Source organism: Syzygium oleosum, unplaced genomic scaffold, assembly GCF_021117445.2.
Source record: "Syzygium oleosum isolate NSW1041296 unplaced genomic scaffold, Sole_v2.1 Sole_v2.18, whole genome shotgun sequence".
Lineage (NCBI taxonomy): Eukaryota > Viridiplantae > Streptophyta > Magnoliopsida > Myrtales > Myrtaceae > Syzygium > Syzygium oleosum.
In genome coordinates, this window is record NW_026607502.1 from 5,019,263 (window position 1) to 5,026,443 (window position 7,181).

Consider the following 7,181-nt stretch of genomic DNA (forward strand, 5'->3'; position numbering starts at 1 on the left):
AGTAATTTTGTTAAAGTTAATTATTAGGATAAATAACGACAACAACGACGACAACAACAACAATAATAATAATTTTTTAAAATAGTTGGAAAAGAAAAGGATTCGGGCTAAAGCCTGTACCGGCCCGGACCCAACCGAATAATTTTTCGGTCCGGGCTTTTTTCATTTTTTGGGACCGAGCCAGGAAAAAAGGCAGGCTCGGTTGTTGGTTTAGAGGATTGCTTGAGAGTGTATTCCGCTAAATCAGTGATACATACCGTTCGGATTGAATCAATTGACTGTTCAAACAGCACTTGCTGCCTTTGCACAAGCTGTGTATTTAATTTTTTTTTTTGTAAGCCTTCATATTTACTTAAGGCAGCAGTTTCGGCCAATAGAACGAGAGCGTTGATATACGCACATGTATCGAGACTTCCTTATCAAAACTTGTGTACGAACGCGAAAGTGGCATTGGGTCTCTAAACCAGTGCGCGCATAGACGCGCGCACGATCAACATTTACCGAGCATATATATTCAGTAGAGGGCTTTTCTCCTTTAGGCCATTGCGACCTAGCTTGCGACCATGTTGGCTTCCTTAAAGCAAAGGGCTACCCGCGCATCAGACCTTCGGTGATACGCACGCACGAGTACTTCCCATGAGAATGGACATGTACTCTTTAAAGCCCTTACAACTCGAGACTATCCGACGCGAATGAGATGAACTCGTGCTTTCTAGAGATGAAGTGCTTTAGGGTTTGGAGAAGGGCTAGGGTTTCTGCTTGTGCATCTGAAGAAACTCGTATTGATCTAGCTTATGGTTTCTGTCTCTTTATTCTTTGTTTTAAAGTTCCACTTCTTGAAGTTATACTTAACATTGCAGAAACCACGATGCTTCTCGAATATGGCTCTCTGCCCTTGAAGACGAAGTTATTACGAGGCTTCCATATGAACCAGAGGACATACACAACGACTTCAAGACCTAGCTTAAATCGAGAGGGAAAATTGTTCAAAAAAATCATAAATCTATCGCACTTTTGTCAATTCAGTTTTAAAACTTTCAATTTTGCTAATGGAGTCTTAAATCTTTTCACCTTTTGTCAATTAAGTCCATCCAGTCAATTTTTGCTAAAAATCATTGACGTGGACGCTAGCCGTTTTACGTGACATGATTAGTGCTGAAATTGACATTTTTTAAATAATATTTTAATAGTTTTTTAAATTTTAATAATTTTCTGATTTTTTTTTCCTTTCTTTTTGAGCCACCGACCATGCACGGTGGCCAACTAGGGCTAGCCGTGCCAGATCTAGCGATGCCGACCCTTGCCTAGGCCGCGGCAGCCTTGCTAGGTGAGGCGAGCAAGGGTCGACCTCGCTGCCACAGAAGATGGTCGGCCTCACCTGGGGGAGGGTGAGGGTCAGCGAGGGCTAGCCTCACTAAATCTAGCAAGGCCGACCCTCGCCCGCGTCACCCAACGCTTGCTTGATGCTGAGCAAGGCTAGCCCTTGCTCGGCGTCGCCTGGTCCAAGGCAATGCCCGGCAAGGCTTTCATGGCCTAGTCAAGGGTTGGCCTTGTTAGATCTGGCGAGGCTAGTCCTCACTAGCCACCGCCCGTGGCCGTTGGCTTAGCCATAGGCAAAAAGATAGGGAAAAAAAAAGAAACAAAAAAAAGAAAACTTTAAAAAATTATTTTAAAATGTTCATGTCAGCCCGTAGAACTGTCAACATCCATGTCGTCAATTTTTAGCCAAAATTGATCGGATGGACTCAATTGGCAAATGTAAAAGGTTTATGACTCAATTGGTAAAATTGAAAGGTTTATGACTGAATTAGCAAAAGTGTAATAGGTTTAGGGCTTTTTGAACTATTTTCCCTAAACTGAAGTATTTTTTAAATTTACATGATTGCCAACTCCTTTAAAAGCTTAAGCTATGAAATGAAAGCGTGGTTTAAAATTTAAATATTTACAGCAGGCTAGACTTTGCCTTAGCCTAACACGTGAAAATACGTAATTGGAGAAGAAATATGGGCCTGGAAAGGTTTGAACTTATGACTTTCAACTCTGACACCATGTGTGATTTTGTAAGACCACTGACAACTCTTCAATAAACTTAAGCTGTCAAATGAAGGCGCGGTCTAATATATAAATATTCTAACATCTTCCTTTCAAATTTGAAGAATGCACAATTCAAGGTGAGACTAAGGCTCTATTTATTTCGCGAAAAATGAATAATTTTGGAAAATATATTCCTAAAGATGTTCGCTTGTATCGCCCAATATTTAAACATAAATTGTTCTCGATAATGAAAACATTTTTCATTGACTAATTATTTTAAGCTATACAAGCGATCATTTTTAGGAAAATATTTTCTAAATTATTTATTTTCAGTTAAATAAACGGAGCCTAACATTCGCCAAATGATTTAGGTAGCACAGTGAATTTCAAAGGTCGTTTCGGTGTCCAGACGTCTGCTAGAATCACCATACCAGTGCATTTAGTTTCTTTACCACTCTAGGAACTCGAATATCGCAGACATGTATGGTTTCACAGCTTGGTACAGTAGCAGGAACCTGCAACATAAAGTCTTTCAACCCTCATTAGTTGAAATTTCTGTCACGCACAACGGACCCGGCCGGTGAGCCATCACCATCTTCCTCAGCTTTTTGATTTTGCGAGCTGCTTTTCTAACAATGGTGATTTGCGGGGCCTCCCACATGGATTTGGAATCTTTTGGAACGAATCGGACATACGGTCACAATCGAATGGCAATTCTTAATGACGCGCTTCAAATTTCTAGAATTATGATTATTTTCGGTACGGACCCGTATCCATTGGAAGAATCAAATTCATGAAGGGTTTAATGTCCTTTATCTTTCACATCGTATGATAGAGTATATTGATCTTGAGAGATTAAGATCGACTCAATTACTTGAAAGGATCACAAGTTGGTGTGATAAGCACGACTGACAATCGAACAAGAGTCGATAGGATTCCTCTTTGAATAAAGCTTATTATTACGTTTAACAAATAAGCATAATGATGCAGTACATCATGATTTTCAAGATTGCAATTTGATTCATTTTATATAGCATTAGGTTTTTTAGAATTTTAAAACGATACTTAGATATCCTAAACATAGACAGCTTTCTAGAATTTCCTAGTCGAATTCCTAGTTGTACTTGTAATAACTACTCAGCTCTTTTGAAAAATTAGAAAATTGAGAGTTTTCTCAGTTGCACTTCGCGTTGTGTGCTTATGCACTTACTGCGAGCGTTTACCCGTGCTGTGAATGTCATTGCGACGTATTTGGCTATCAATCCAGTGTTTCATGCTTGTACAAAACACATCTGGATTGAATTCGATCTTGTTCATGAGAAGGTGGCCCGGATGATGTTATAGCTCGTTACATATCCACCACTGATCGGATAGCCGATGTTTTCACCTTCTCAGTTTCAAATTGTGGCGCAATCTGAACGTCGTTCCCCCCGTTCAGCTCAAGGGGGGTTGTGTAGATATATTGAGTCGTTGCTTGCACTCTCTCTTTGCTCATTAGGAATGTAGATATATTCTTTAGGATGCTTAACCTATGTACCTTGATTACCTTTAGGATGCTCGCCATATATATGCAGATTACCTTTTGTGTATAGAGATGTATGTAGTACCCTTACGGATGTAGCATTATGCTACTGAATGAAAGAATTCATTGCCTATGTTCACTGGCCACTCCAACCCGCGAACTAGTTTGATCTCTTGAACAATTCCACGTACTCTTCTCTATGACCTCAACCTTTTTTGGTTTTCAGTACTCTTAGGCCTCAACCAATGGTTCAACAGAACATTGGAGGGAAAATTAAGCATAACGCCTCAAGCCTTTTTCGATTCTTGTCCGATATAGCAGCCGGATCCCCGCCTTTCCAATCTGCTGATTCAGCCAAATGAGGCTCTTCCAAAAAGGGTACCGAGTCCAAACAGAACAGGGTTTTCGTTCATTCATAAGGGTGTCTTTTTCGACCATTAGGTTGGACTGGTAGACCTTTTAGCAAATGTTTTTTAAAGACGTAAATTGTACAAACACGCTGACATACGCCGAACATAAAGCGATTGCGAAAACATAGCTTGCTGCAGCCTGCACAAGTTAAGCTAGTAATCAATGATTGTAGAGTTGATGACCTAAATACAATAATTTTGCATAGTATTTATGCAAGCTGTTTTTACCTTTAAACTAACCTGTGTTCTGTTCAGTGATACAACTCTTATGGCTCTTTTGAAACTTGAGCTCTCTAAGCTCATGAGCCAAAAATTGTTGTGTTCTGTAAGAGCTTCAGCCCAGTATCTGTTTGTTTATTTTTCTTTTTCCATGTGTTTAATTATCTACATCTGTGACACAAGTACGAGGGATATTTAGACTGTGTGTTGGGGAACTGGATATAATTCCGATCAGAATAATTACTATCCGATCTGGTGCTTGATGCGACAATGAAATCCAGATATGTCTAATATTAAGTCTGGACGTCGATGGTGGCGCCACTCGGTGGTTGCCTGAGTCTTCTCTGTGTTTCTCACGGCCTCAAATCTGCGGAACTACCACAAGGGTCGCCTTTCTCAGGCGACCACCCGCTATGGTTGCACACCCCAGGCAACCACCATCCGTGATGATTGCACTCTCTCCAAGGGACCACCATAGTGGTGGTCGCCATCCTCCCTAGTCTCAGTCATATCTCTCTCTCTCTCTCTCTCTCTGAGGATCGAACCACCAAGGCAGATGGCAGCCACTGCTGGTGGCCGTCTTTGCCGTGTTGGCTGCTGCAACTTTTACATTTAAGGTTTCTTATATTTGCCTTATTCAGTTTTATAATTGAATTTTTTATTCTTTCTTCAATCCTATCCAAATTAAGTGCACTCACTTGATGAGATTTATCCTGCAAACTGAAGGAATGTTTAATCTCATCTTATTCTGTCATGCCACAATTCGTGTATTCACGAACAAACGGGACTTTGTCGATCTTGTTCTTTTACGTTTCTTGCCAGAAAAGGGTACTTGTTCTTTACCTGAAGATCGTTGTTGCGAATTAGTTATGATAATGTATCGAATCTTATCTCGGTAAAGTAGAATAGACAAGATAAAAATACGCTGAGTCATTGGTGCAAGGAAACATCAGAATCTGCAATTATCATTACCAGCCCGGAAATCTCCAAATTGGTACTAAAAGCAACGTCAACATATAGAGTTATTACCACTTAATTTACTACTATTTCTAATACAGCCTCAAGGCTTTCAACCCTTGTGATCTTGTGTACAAGGGCATGTTCATTAGCACAAGAACCCATATCTCATGAAAACATATCTAGCTCTCAAACATGGACAAAGATCTATCTACCCCACTGAAAAAGTTGCCCGATTTAGCTGTGGCCATTCCGATGGATGCGGTAGCCGAAGTACGAGCCGATAGAGACGACAGTGAGCTGCGTGAAGACGGCGAGCAAGAGGCCGGGCTTTTCGGAGGCGAGGAGCGAGGGCCGCTTGAACTGACATCTCTCTCCTCCTCGCTGATGGTATCCAGCATCTGCGACGTCCTGTGTCTCATGACACTCACAAACTGCGGGGGCGCAGCCTCCATGACAAACCTCGCAATCCTCGAATTCACCATTCTCTCCTTACAATTGGGATTTGAAGTGGAGGCCTAAAGAATGAAGAACCCAAGAGAAAGAGAAAACGAGGTTTCTTGTTTTTTCTTTCAATTGGGAGGCTCTGGTCTTGGTTGTGGATGAGGGAGGAGAAGAGAGCGAGGATGGATGAGATTTTATAAGGCTAAGCTTGGGCTGAGATGGAGTCAATGGTCTCATCAACCCGGGTTCAAATCAAAGCTTCAGCCTCTTGTGCCGACTCTTGCATTGGACATTAATTGCAGAGCGTCTTCATGCGTGCAAGAGAAAGAGAAACCCTCGATGGGGGACCCGTTTTCAGGTATGTGTCGACCCATGTGTGGAAAACTGGATTATCTTTGGATAGATTTAGATTTTGTCGCCTTCGAAGGCTTACAGATTTTCACTTTTCCTGGGTGTCGCAGCCTGAATATCCTATCGACACGCGTCAAAGTGATCTAAACCCGAAAATCCGGGCACTCACGAAGCTTCGAGAGGTCCAAATATTGACCTGGAAAACATATTTTTATAAGGGAACCGAATGACATTACTAGCAAACTGTTCATACATAGATATGGCTACAACATAAATGTAGAACAAACATAACGAGTATATAGTAATCCAACTCAACTCCTCGGCGACCAACATAATTGGTTGGGAAATTGAGGGATTTCCAATTTAGGAACTATAAATCACTCATTGAGATCTCATCGATTGCGTACAGACTACTTTGGGTAAAGGTCACCTGCAAAAATCAAAGGCCTGGACTTAATCAATTTATAGAGCTTGTAGGATGTTTCATAAGCCTCCAAAGTAGATTAATCCCTTCACTTGGCTAATACTACCCAACAAATATATCCTCTACACAGTTCTCGTGTCTTGTAAAGTTCATGAAAGATTCCAAATATGCTCACATGACATAGATCACATGAGCCAATGCATGTCATGGTGTGTAAGATGTACTGATCAATTTGGGGAAGTAAACTAGCGAACGAAACAAGAGGTTGGTATGATTGAACCGACTGAAAAATTACTAAAAAAGTCATAAACCTATTGTAATTGTGTCAATTCAGTCCTAAATAATTTTTTTTTGCCAATTGAGTCTTAAACCTTTTGCATTATTGTCAATTTAGTCTATCTGGCTAATTTTGGCCGGCCGACGCTGACGTGGATAATTTTTAATAATATTTTAATATTTTTCAAATTTTTTATTTCTTTTCTTTCTCTTTCTTTTTTCTTTTACTTATTTCTTCCTCTAGCCGGGGAGGGCGATCTCACCGGCCACTGGCAAGGGTGAGCCTCGTCCACCCATGGCGAGGTGGAGCTCGCCCGGCCATGGCGATGTCCATTTAATCATTCCAGCCAATTTTCATAAAAAATTGTTTAAGTGGATGCCGGCCGGCGTTGACATGGATGATTTTTAATTTTTTTTTAATTTTCTAATTTTTTTTAAATTTTTAATAGTTGATTTTTCTTTGATTTTCTTTTCCTTCTTTCCTTTTTTGTTTTTTTATTGTTAAGGGTTGGTCGGCTGCCCTAGCCGAGGTCTAGCAACCCTC